Source organism: Hydractinia symbiolongicarpus, chromosome 9 (assembly GCF_029227915.1).
Source record: "Hydractinia symbiolongicarpus strain clone_291-10 chromosome 9, HSymV2.1, whole genome shotgun sequence".
NCBI lineage: Eukaryota > Metazoa > Cnidaria > Hydrozoa > Anthoathecata > Hydractiniidae > Hydractinia > Hydractinia symbiolongicarpus.
The window spans coordinates 10439978-10452137 of record NC_079883.1 but is presented as its reverse complement, the minus strand read 5'-3'; the positions used below and the strand labels follow the sequence as shown (position 1 = coordinate 10452137).

The window sequence follows — 12160 nt, the reverse complement described above, 5'->3', positions numbered from 1 at the left end:
TACGAATATTTAACGTAAGTGTTAACGAAATAAACTTTACTCGTTTTTTCATCATAAAAATAGGATCGAAATCATGTTTTTTTAACCAATCATAATTAAGTATTAAACAAAAGATTTTTTTTTTAACCAATTAAATTGCGTATCGGCGTTTTCGGATCGAATTCGATCCGATTTTTTTACTTATAAACAAAAAGTTTTGACTTGCAGTTTAATGCTTATTTACAAGTTAAGTAGCAAAAATTTTTAACCATGTCTGACGCAGCCGCTAAAGGAGGAAAACAGGCACCTAAAGTAGCCAAGAAAGGTGAAAAAAGAGCCGGCAAAAAAGGAGGAAAGATTGGTGGAACTGGTGAAAAGAAACGCAAGAGAAAGAGAAAGGAAAGTTATGCTATTTACATCTACAATGTTTTGAAACAAGTTCACCCAGATGTCGGAGTTTCAAGCAAAGCTATGAGCATCATGAACTCATTTGTCAACGACATCTTTGAGCGCATTGCTTCCGAAGCTTCGCGTTTGGCTCTTCAAAACAAAAAGTCGACCATCTCTTCTCGTGAAATTCAAACCGCAGTACGTCTTCTCTTGCCTGGAGAACTTGCAAAACACGCAGTCAGTGAAGGAACAAAAGCCGTCACAAAATACACAAGCAGCAAGTAAACCAACGTCTACCAAACACAAACGGTCTTTTTTAAGACCACACATCTTTAAAAAAACATTTACTTGGCGTCACTACAAGTTAACCGAAGTTAATAAAACTTCTAAATAATGTGCTTAAGAACACTAGCCTACATTTAAAATACTTCCCCATGTGTGTGTGGATTAGCTTCACTTTTCATACGTATTATTAGCTGTACTTGCAGAAAAGACAAGTACATTGATCCATGTTATTGCTTACATTTAACTTAACCCAGCTTTTCACGGAAACACTCCCAGGCAAATTAACCCTACAAAGTATTTCTAAATTTTTTTTGTGTCATATATGACATAGTATCGTATAGCAATAAATGTAACTGTGACAAGACTTTACACATTGTGTAATTTGGAAGCGTGCACAAAGTAATGTTTTAAAAGATTTGTGGCTAAAAAAATAGCCGTTTTTGTTGAGCAATGACAACGCTTAACCTCCGAATCCGTAAAGAGTTCTTCCTTGACGTTTTAAGGCATAAACAACATCCATAGCGGTAACGGTCTTGCGTTTAGCGTGCTCTGTGTAGGTTACAGCATCACGAATAACATTCTCTAAGAAAACCTTCAGTACACCTCTGGTTTCCTCATAGATAAGGCCAGAGATACGTTTGACACCACCTCGTCGAGCAAGACGCCGAATAGCAGGTTTTGTGATTCCCTGAATGTTATCACGAAGAATTTTTCGGTGACGTTTAGCACCTCCTTTTCCCAATCCTTTACCTCCTTTTCCGCGTCCAGACATATTGATATAGTTGCGTACAGAACGAGTACAAAAACAACGTTTGAGTTAACAGAATTCAGACAGCTTTAAAAAGAGGCCATAAAATTACCTACTGCTCGTGGAAACACCCTAATTAACCAATAGAGTTGCGTCATTACAAAATGTTCCGAACATTTTGTACATTTTTTTAAGTAAAACTGTAGTTTTTTTAAAAATTCGTGGTCTTAATGTTTCAGTAAGGCAATAAATTTGGCATCGTTGGAATTCGCCAAACCTTCTGCTACTTACTAAAAAAAAAAAAAGTCAAAAGCTTTTGTGTATCAGAAGATACAGCCGTTTTCCCGTAGCCAAAAAACACAGATTTTATAAAAATGTTAAAGTAATGAGCGTAATGTCATTATGCAGCCAATCAGAAATTACTTTCTTAGCACCAATCAAATGGTTTGTTTTGAACCTTAGCTGTCAATCAATATGAGAAATAAAACTTTGGCGCGATAGTGCATTTTAGACCGTCTTGTGTATCCGTACTACATCGACTTCTTAAAATATGGCTCGTACAAAGCAAACTGCACGTAAATCTACTGGAGGAAAGGCTCCACGAAAACAACTCGCCACTAAAGCTGCGAGGAAAAGCGCACCAGCTACTGGAGGAGTGAAAAAACCACATCGTTACAGACCTGGTACAGTTGCTCTCAGAGAAATCAGAAGATACCAGAAGTCAACCGAGCTCTTGATCCGCAAGTTGCCTTTCCAGCGTCTTGTGCGAGAAATTGCTCAGGACTTCAAAACAGATCTGCGATTCCAGAGCACAGCCGTTATGGCTCTGCAAGAGGCTTCTGAAGCGTACCTTGTTGGCTTGTTCGAGGATACTAACTTGTGTGCCATTCACGCAAAACGAGTTACAATCATGCCTAAAGACATCCAGTTGGCAAGAAGAATTCGTGGGGAACGTGCCTAAGCATCTTACCAAACAAAAAACGGCTATTTTTATAGCCACACATCCATAAAAAATATTACGGCTAGCTTTTTATATCAAACTTTGTCCTGCTTTCTGTTTAAATTTTATGCTACATAAAAATTTTATGCTACATAAAGTTTGACAATGTTAAAAATATGAAGGGCAAGAAAAGTAAAAGCAAGAAAATAAGAAATTTAAAAACGAAAATACTTAAACTTAGGGAATCTAATCTTAAATTTACTCTTTTTTAACTGTTTAAGTGACTTAAGCAAGTTTAACTTTGTACCAAGATAATGTTTTTTTGTAAATGTGTGGCTATAAAAATAGCCGTTTGTTAATGTAATAGCCAGATACACACAAATTATTTTTTTGCGGTCTTCTTTGCTGCCTTTTTGGGAGTCTTTTTGACCTTCTTTGCTGCAGGTTTTTTAGCAACAGGCTTCTTTGTGGGTTTCTTAGCTGCTGGTTTCTTAGCCGAGGCTTTCTTTGTGGCAGGCTTCTTTGCTGCTTTCTTTGGCGTGCTCTTCTTTGCTGGCTTCTTTTTTGGTGTACTTTTCTTTGCAGTAGGCTTCTTTGCCGTTGGCTTTTTTGCTGCGGCCTTTTTCTTAGGTTTTTCTTTTTTTACCTGACCTAGCTTGAATGATCCAGAAGCACCAGTGCCTTTAGTTTGAATCAAATCGCCTGATGTTACTCCTCGTTTAAGAGCCATTTTCAGATGATGATCTGAGTTTTCAGCAACTTTGTAATTTGCATGAATATATTTTGTAATAGCTTGGCGAGATGAACCACCGCGTTCCTTTAGGGTAGCGATAGCAGCCTTGATCATGTCCACATATTTAGGGTGATCAGCTGTCTTCTTTGCAGCAGGTTTCTTCTTGGGTGCGATTTTCTTTGGAGAAGCTGCTTCACTCATTTTTAATGTTTTCTTACAACAATCCAACGATAAACGATGCTTGTTATCACAGTAGAAGTATACTAAACATTACCGTGTAAATGAGATATAATTTAAGACGGTGCGAAGTATGCGGACGTAAAAGTACCACTCCCGGGAATTGATTTGGCGCGAAAACAGAAATGTGTGTTTCTGTACATCGTATAATGTCCGTTTTGGGTGCCGCGACTATGCGAAAGCATGTTAATTTTTATTTGTAGTACGACGCAATAGTCTGCAAGAGAAGCTGCTGGAGTTTGAGGTCTTCAGCATTACATCTAGTCTGTTAATTTGGGCTTCTTCCGCGCTCGTGTTAGGATTTTCATAAAGCGTTCTTTGGTTTGCGTTGCGTATGTCGGCCTACATCATCGACACGGCCTGTTTCCGGCTATTAGGAGCAATTCATATATTGGGCACTGCGTTTCGACTTTTTTATTAGACCACAGTAAAAAAATTCACTCACAGAAGTCCCTTTCTTTCATGGCTACAAACACGAAGAATTCTGTCGTAAGTAAAACGAATGCGCAAGCCAAAATGACGATGGGGCGAAGTCATAAGCATGGCCCTGTGGCCCAATGGATAAGGCATCTGACTACGAATCAGGGGATTCCAGGTTCGACTCCTGGCAGGGTCGCACTGTCGCATTTCGGCTGCATGGTCTACTGTGTAACGCGCGCGCACGTTCTGGCGTAATGCGTTGATAAACGGAATGTACGCAGACATATTGGAAAGTAATATCACGCACTTAGTATCGTCGCCTTTGTTAGCATTCATGTAAGTTACCATCCACTCGCTACAGTCGCTCTCCATCCTACGGCTAAATCAACAGCCGTGATTTTTACTATGTCGCCGTCCATCCGTACGCGGTGACAGTTGTAAGCTTTACAGTAACGTGACATGCTCCACAAGCAGTTACGGTGTGTGGACGATGCCTATCATGGCAACGCTTGTTCTTTATCGCTTCTCGGCCTAATGGCTAAGATCAAGTGTAGTATCTGTTCTTATCAGTTTAATATCTGGTAGGCCATTCTCTGAATGGTCAGTATATTAATCTGATTTTTGGCCTTGGGTCATGGAGGTGGATTCATTCACGCCGTGACCACGGGTTGCCTTGGTGTTGCACTATTACCGATGGCGGCCCACATAAGCAATAAAAGAATAATAGCAGTCCTCTTTCCGACGGCACTCTGCATAGTCTACGGCGGGAACAAAACGCGTACACTGGGGGAGAATACAGCCTATGCCCCGCGACACGGCAGTTTATAACACACTCAAGCCACAAGCATTAACAAACTTTGAAGGGTACCCTCATGCTACGGTGCAGTTCCAACTCATACTTACCTGACGGGGAAGTAAAGACTGATCAATGAGGGTTTTCTTCCAGAGTGAGGCTCTTGCATTGCACTACGCTTGGGCTGACCTCTGCGATTACTGCAAACGTCAGTAACTCGACCGTACAATTTCTGGTAGTGGGGGCCTGCGTCCGCGCTCGCCCCCTCCTTAAGTCAAAATGAATGAGCTTAGAAAAGTTGCGCGGCCAAATGTCGGTGGTGACTTAAACGCTAAGGTAAAACCTCGCTTGGCTGTTACGAAACGTGATTGCGATATAAGTCCTCGGAAGGCGGCGGAATTTTATTTTATTTGCCATTCCGTCAGGGTTATTGGATGATCGGCAATAGATCGAGTTTGTATGCATTTGAAAGCTCTTTTTTCTCGTACTATCACCTGAAAATGTCGTAGGAAAATGTCATAGGAAACACTTTCAACAACCGCCACGTTCCTTAATTGTTATAACAAGAAATATATCACAGCAAATGAAAATGAAAAGCCTACGACACCGGGAGTTCCCAGGCGGTCCCCCATCCAAGTACTATCCCGGCCCGACGATGCTTAACTTCCGTGATCAGACGAGAACGGGTGTGTTCATCGTGGTATGGCCGTAGACATTAGTAGGTGCAAATACGTGCAATTTATTTTGACGTTGTGATCAAATTTTTTTATTTAATTTCTTTGAGTTACTTAGGACAAGGCGTATGCATGGATTATCTATTAGACTTTAAGGTTATAGTTTTGTGAAAAAAACAATGTTTTTTTAAAGATGTGTGGCTATAAAAATAGCCGTTGTTTTCTGAGTGTAGCGGTTTACTTCTTCTGTCCTTTGTCGTTCTTCTTTGGGAGTAAGACAGCTTGAATGTTTGGCAAAACACCACCAGCTGCAATGGTTACACCGCTCAAAAGTTTGTTTAATTCTTCATCATTACGAACAGCCAATTGTAAATGTCTTGGAATAATCCTAGCTTTTTTGTTGTCTCTTGCTGCGTTACCAGCCAACTCCAATATCTCAGCAGATAAATATTCCAAGACGGCTGCTAAGTAAACTGGTGCTCCAGATCCAATTCGGTTAGCATAGTGCCCTCTACGAAGGAATCTATGCACTCTACCGACTGGAAATTGAAGTCCAGCTCTTGAGGATCTTGTCTTGGCTTTAGCCTTAGCTTTTCCACCTTTTCCACGTCCAGACATAACTGCGATTTGATTTGTAAGTTAATACAAAAACGTACGAATATTTAACGTAAGTGTTAACGAAATAAACTTTACTCGTTTTTTCATCATAAAAATAGGATCGAAATCATGTTTTTTTAACCAATCATAATTAAGTATTAAACAAAAGATTTTTTTTTTAACCAATTAAATTGCGTATCGGCGTTTTCGGATCGAATTCGATCCGATTTTTTTACTTATAAACAAAAAGTTTTGACTTGCAGTTTAATGCTTATTTACAAGTTAAGTAGCAAAAATTTTTAACCATGTCTGACGCAGCAGCTAAAGGAGGAAAACAGGCACCTAAAGTAGCCAAGAAAGGTGAAAAAAGAGCCGGCAAAAAAGGAGGAAAGATTGGTGGAACTGGTGAAAAGAAACGCAAGAGAAAGAGAAAGGAAAGTTATGCTATTTACATCTACAATGTTTTGAAACAAGTTCACCCAGATGTCGGAGTTTCAAGCAAAGCTATGAGCATCATGAACTCATTTGTCAACGACATCTTTGAGCGCATTGCTTCCGAAGCTTCGCGTTTGGCTCTTCAAAACAAAAAGTCGACCATCTCTTCTCGTGAAATTCAAACCGCAGTACGTCTTCTCTTGCCTGGAGAACTTGCAAAACACGCAGTCAGTGAAGGAACAAAAGCCGTCACAAAATACACAAGCAGCAAGTAAACCAACGTCTACCAAACACAAACGGTCTTTTTTAAGACCACACATCTTTAAAAAAACATTTACTTGGCGTCACTACAAGTTAACCGAAGTTAATAAAACTTCTAAATAATGTGCTTAAGAACACTAGCCTACATTTAAAATACTTCCCCATGTGTGTGTGGATTAGCTTCACTTTTCATACGTATTATTAGCTGTACTTGCAGAAAAGACAAGTACATTGATCCATGTTATTGCTTACATTTAACTTAACCCAGCTTTTCACGGAAACACTCCCAGGCAAATTAACCCTACAAAGTATTTCTAAATTTTTTTTGTGTCATATATGACATAGTATCGTATAGCAATAAATGTAACTGTGACAAGACTTTACACATTGTGTAATTTGGAAGCGTGCACAAAGTAATGTTTTAAAAGATTTGTGGCTATAAAAATAGCCGTTTTTGTTGAGCAATGACAACGCTTAACCTCCGAATCCGTAAAGAGTTCTTCCTTGACGTTTTAAGGCATAAACAACATCCATAGCGGTAACGGTCTTGCGTTTAGCGTGCTCTGTGTAGGTTACAGCATCACGAATAACATTCTCTAAGAAAACCTTCAGTACACCTCTGGTTTCCTCATAGATAAGGCCAGAGATACGTTTGACACCACCTCGTCGAGCAAGACGCCGAATAGCAGGTTTTGTGATTCCCTGAATGTTATCACGAAGAATTTTTCGGTGACGTTTAGCACCTCCTTTTCCCAATCCTTTACCTCCTTTTCCGCGTCCAGACATATTGATATAGTTGCGTACAGAACGAGTACAAAAACAACGTTTGAGTTAACAGAATTCAGACAGCTTTAAAAAGAGGCCATAAAATTACCTACTGCTCGTGGAAACACCCTAATTAACCAATAGAGTTGCGTCATTACAAAATGTTCCGAACATTTTGTACATTTTTTTAAGTAAAACTGTAGTTTTTTTAAAAATTCGTGGTCTTAATGTTTCAGTAAGGCAATAAATTTGGCATCGTTGGAATTCGCCAAACCTTCTGCTACTTACTAAAAAAAAAAAAAGTCAAAAGCTTTTGTGTATCAGAAGATACAGCCGTTTTCCCGTAGCCAAAAAACACAGATTTTATAAAAATGTTAAAGTAATGAGCGTAATGTCATTATGCAGCCAATCAGAAATTACTTTCTTAGCACCAATCAAATGGTTTGTTTTGAACCTTAGCTGTCAATCAATATGAGAAATAAAACTTTGGCGCGATAGTGCATTTTAGACCGTCTTGTGTATCCGTACTACATCGACTTCTTAAAATATGGCTCGTACAAAGCAAACTGCACGTAAATCTACTGGAGGAAAGGCTCCACGAAAACAACTCGCCACTAAAGCTGCGAGGAAAAGCGCACCAGCTACTGGAGGAGTGAAAAAACCACATCGTTACAGACCTGGTACAGTTGCTCTCAGAGAAATCAGAAGATACCAGAAGTCAACCGAGCTCTTGATCCGCAAGTTGCCTTTCCAGCGTCTTGTGCGAGAAATTGCTCAGGACTTCAAAACAGATCTGCGATTCCAGAGCACAGCCGTTATGGCTCTGCAAGAGGCTTCTGAAGCGTACCTTGTTGGCTTGTTCGAGGATACTAACTTGTGTGCCATTCACGCAAAACGAGTTACAATCATGCCTAAAGACATCCAGTTGGCAAGAAGAATTCGTGGGGAACGTGCCTAAGCATCTTACCAAACAAAAAACGGCTATTTTTATAGCCACACATCCATAAAAAATATTACGGCTAGCTTTTTATATCAAACTTTGTCCTGCTTTCTGTTTAAATTTTATGCTACATAAAAATTTTATGCTACATAAAGTTTGACAATGTTAAAAATATGAAGGGCAAGAAAAGTAAAAGCAAGAAAATAAGAAATTTAAAAACGAAAATACTTAAACTTAGGGAATCTAATCTTAAATTTACTCTTTTTTAACTGTTTAAGTGACTTAAACAAGTTTAACTTTGTACCAAGATAATGTTTTTTTGTAAATGTGTGGCTATAAAAATAGCCGTTTGTTAATGTAATAGCCAGATACACACAAATTATTTTTTTGCGGTCTTCTTTGCTGCCTTTTTGGGAGTCTTTTTGACCTTCTTTGCTGCAGGTTTTTTAGCAACAGGCTTCTTTGTGGGTTTCTTAGCTGCTGGTTTCTTAGCCGAGGCTTTCTTTGTGGCAGGCTTCTTTGCTGCTTTCTTTGGCGTGCTCTTCTTTGCTGGCTTCTTTTTTGGTGTAATTTTCTTTGCAGTAGGCTTCTTTGCCGTTGGCTTTTTTGCTGCGGCCTTTTTCTTAGGTTTTTCTTTTTTTACCTGACCTAGCTTGAATGATCCAGAAGCACCAGTGCCTTTAGTTTGAATCAAATCGCCTGATGTTACTCCTCGTTTAAGAGCCATTTTCAGATGATGATCTGAGTTTTCAGCAACTTTGTAATTTGCATGAATATATTTTGTAATAGCTTGGCGAGATGAACCACCGCGTTCCTTTAGGGTAGCGATAGCAGCCTTGATCATGTCCACATATTTAGGGTGATCAGCTGTCTTCTTTGCAGCAGGTTTCTTCTTGGGTGCGATTTTCTTTGGAGAAGCTGCTTCACTCATTTTTAATGTTTTCTTACAACAATCCAACGATAAACGATGCTTGTTATCACAGTAGAAGTATACTAAACATTACCGTGTAAATGAGATATAATTTAAGACGGTGCGAAGTATGCGGACGTAAAAGTACCACTCCCGGGAATTGATTTGGCGCGAAAACAGAAATGTGTGTTTCTGTACATCGTATAATGTCCGTTTTGGGTGCCGCGACTATGCGAAAGCATGTTAATTTTTATTTGTAGTACGACGCAATAGTCTGCAAGAGAAGCTGCTGGAGTTTGAGGTCTTCAGCATTACATCTAGTCTGTTAATTTGGGCTTCTTCCGCGCTCGTGTTAGGATTTTCATAAAGCGTTCTTTGGTTTGCGTTGCGTATGTCGGCCTACATCATCGACACGGCCTGTTTCCGGCTATTAGGAGCAATTCATATATTGGGCACTGCGTTTCGACTTTTTTATTAGACCACAGTAAAAAAATTCACTCACAGAAGTCCCTTTCTTTCATGGCTACAAACACGAAGAATTCTGTCGTAAGTAAAACGAATGCGCAAGCCAAAATGACGATGGGGCGAAGTCATAAGCATGGCCCTGTGGCCCAATGGATAAGGCATCTGACTACGAATCAGGGGATTCCAGGTTCGACTCCTGGCAGGGTCGCACTGTCGCATTTCGGCTGCATGGTCTACTGTGTAACGCGCGCGCACGTTCTGGCGTAATGCGTTGATAAACGGAATGTACGCAGACATATTGGAAAGTAATATCACGCACTTAGTATCGTCGCCTTTGTTAGCATTCATGTAAGTTACCATCCACTCGCTACAGTCGCTCTCCATCCTACGGCTAAATCAACAGCCGTGATTTTTACTATGTCGCCGTCCATCCGTACGCGGTGACAGTTGTAAGCTTTACAGTAACGTGACATGCTCCACAAGCAGTTACGGTGTGTGGACGATGCCTATCATGGCAACGCTTGTTCTTTATCGCTTCTCGGCCTAATGGCTAAGATCAAGTGTAGTATCTGTTCTTATCAGTTTAATATCTGGTAGGCCATTCTCTGAATGGTCAGTATATTAATCTGATTTTTGGCCTTGGGTCATGGAGGTGGATTCATTCACGCCGTGACCACGGGTTGCCTTGGTGTTGCACTATTACCGATGGCGGCCCACATAAGCAATAAAAGAATAATAGCAGTCCTCTTTCCGACGGCACTCTGCATAGTCTACGGCGGGAACAAAACGCGTACACTGGGGGAGAATACAGCCTATGCCCCGCGACACGGCAGTTTATAACACACTCAAGCCACAAGCATTAACAAACTTTGAAGGGTACCCTCATGCTACGGTGCAGTTCCAACTCATACTTACCTGACGGGGAAGTAAAGACTGATCAATGAGGGTTTTCTTCCAGAGTGAGGCTCTTGCATTGCACTACGCTTGGGCTGACCTCTGCGATTACTGCAAACGTCAGTAACTCGACCGTACAATTTCTGGTAGTGGGGGCCTGCGTCCGCGCTCGCCCCCTCCTTAAGTCAAAATGAATGAGCTTAGAAAAGTTGCGCGGCCAAATGTCGGTGGTGACTTAAACGCTAAGGTAAAACCTCGCTTGACTGTTACGAAACGTGATTGCGATATAAGTCCTCGGAAGGCGGCGGAATTTTATTTTATTTGCCATTCCGTCAGGGTTATTGGATGATCGGCAATAGATCGAGTTTGTATGCATTTGAAAGCTCTTTTTTCTCGTACTATCACCTGAAAATGTCGTAGGAAAATGTCATAGGAAACACTTTCAACAACCGCCACGTTCCTTAATTGTTATAACAAGAAATATATCACAGCAAATGAAAATGAAAAGCCTACGACACCGGGAGTTCCCAGGCGGTCCCCCATCCAAGTACTATCCCGGCCCGACGATGCTTAACTTCCGTGATCAGACGAGAACGGGTGTGTTCATCGTGGTATGGCCGTAGACATTAGTAGGTGCAAATACGTGCAATTTATTTTGACGTTGTGATCAAATTTTTTTATTTAATTTCTTTGAGTTACTTAGGACAAGGCGTATGCATGGATTATCTATTAGACTTTAAGGTTATAGTTTTGTGAAAAAAACAATGTTTTTTTAAAGATGTGTGGCTATAAAAATAGCCGTTGTTTTCTGAGTGTAGCGGTTTACTTCTTCTGTCCTTTGTCGTTCTTCTTTGGGAGTAAGACAGCTTGAATGTTTGGCAAAACACCACCAGCTGCAATGGTTACACCGCTCAAAAGTTTGTTTAATTCTTCATCATTACGAACAGCCAATTGTAAATGTCTTGGAATAATCCTAGCTTTTTTGTTGTCTCTTGCTGCGTTACCAGCCAACTCCAATATCTCAGCAGATAAATATTCCAAGACGGCTGCTAAGTAAACTGGTGCTCCAGATCCAATTCGGTTAGCATAGTGCCCTCTACGAAGGAATCTATGCACTCTACCGACTGGAAATTGAAGTCCAGCTCTTGAGGATCTTGTCTTGGCTTTAGCCTTAGCTTTTCCACCTTTTCCACGTCCAGACATAACTGCGATTTGATTTGTAAGTTAATACAAAAACGTACGAATATTTAACGTAAGTGTTAACGAAATAAACTTTACTCGTTTTTTCATCATAAAAATAGGATCGAAATCATGTTTTTTTAACCAATCATAATTAAGTATTAAACAAAAGATTTTTTTTTTAACCAATTAAATTGCGTATCGGCGTTTTCGGATCGAATTCGATCCGATTTTTTTACTTATAAACAAAAAGTTTTGACTTGCAGTTTAATGCTTATTTACAAGTTAAGTAGCAAAAATTTTTAACCATGTCTGACGCAGCAGCTAAAGGAGGAAAACAGGCACCTAAAGTAGCCAAGAAAGGTGAAAAAAGAGCCGGCAAAAAAGGAGGAAAGATTGGTGGAACTGGTGAAAAGAAACGCAAGAGAAAGAGAAAGGAAAGTTATGCTAATTACATCTACAATGTTTTGAAACAAGTTCACCCAGATGTCGCAGTTTCAAGCAAAGCTATGAGC

The 12160-nt window shown here is 40.1% G+C and overlaps 8 non-coding genes across 8 annotated transcripts; 6 read left to right on the top strand and 2 right to left on the bottom strand.

Annotated features, from left to right (window-relative positions):
• Positions 1–3855: 3855 nt before the first annotated feature.
• Positions 3856–3928, top strand: Trnar-acg (transfer RNA arginine (anticodon ACG)). The gene has a single exon. It is a non-coding gene; the product is annotated as a tRNA-Arg (tRNA).
• A 322-nt stretch (positions 3929–4250) lies between these two features.
• On the top strand, positions 4251–4442 carry LOC130661141 (U2 spliceosomal RNA). The gene has a single exon (XR_008988335.1). It is a non-coding gene; the product is annotated as a U2 spliceosomal RNA (small nuclear RNA).
• Positions 4443–4627: 185 nt separating this feature from the next.
• Positions 4628–4792, top strand: LOC130660096 (U1 spliceosomal RNA). Its single transcript, XR_008987298.1, has one exon. It is a non-coding gene; the product is annotated as a U1 spliceosomal RNA (small nuclear RNA).
• Positions 4793–5120: 328 nt separating this feature from the next.
• Positions 5121–5239, bottom strand: LOC130658134 (5S ribosomal RNA). The gene has a single exon (XR_008985351.1). It is a non-coding gene; the product is annotated as a 5S ribosomal RNA (ribosomal RNA).
• Positions 5240–9707: 4468 nt separating this feature from the next.
• On the top strand, positions 9708–9780 carry Trnar-acg (transfer RNA arginine (anticodon ACG)). The gene has a single exon. It is a non-coding gene; the product is annotated as a tRNA-Arg (tRNA).
• Positions 9781–10102: 322 nt separating this feature from the next.
• Positions 10103–10294, top strand: LOC130661139 (U2 spliceosomal RNA). The gene has a single exon (XR_008988334.1). It is a non-coding gene; the product is annotated as a U2 spliceosomal RNA (small nuclear RNA).
• A 185-nt stretch (positions 10295–10479) lies between these two features.
• LOC130660095 (U1 spliceosomal RNA) lies at positions 10480–10644 on the top strand. Its single transcript, XR_008987297.1, has one exon. It is a non-coding gene; the product is annotated as a U1 spliceosomal RNA (small nuclear RNA).
• Positions 10645–10972: 328 nt separating this feature from the next.
• LOC130658133 (5S ribosomal RNA) lies at positions 10973–11091 on the bottom strand. Its single transcript, XR_008985350.1, has one exon. It is a non-coding gene; the product is annotated as a 5S ribosomal RNA (ribosomal RNA).
• Between the last annotated feature and the right edge of the window lie 1069 nt (positions 11092–12160).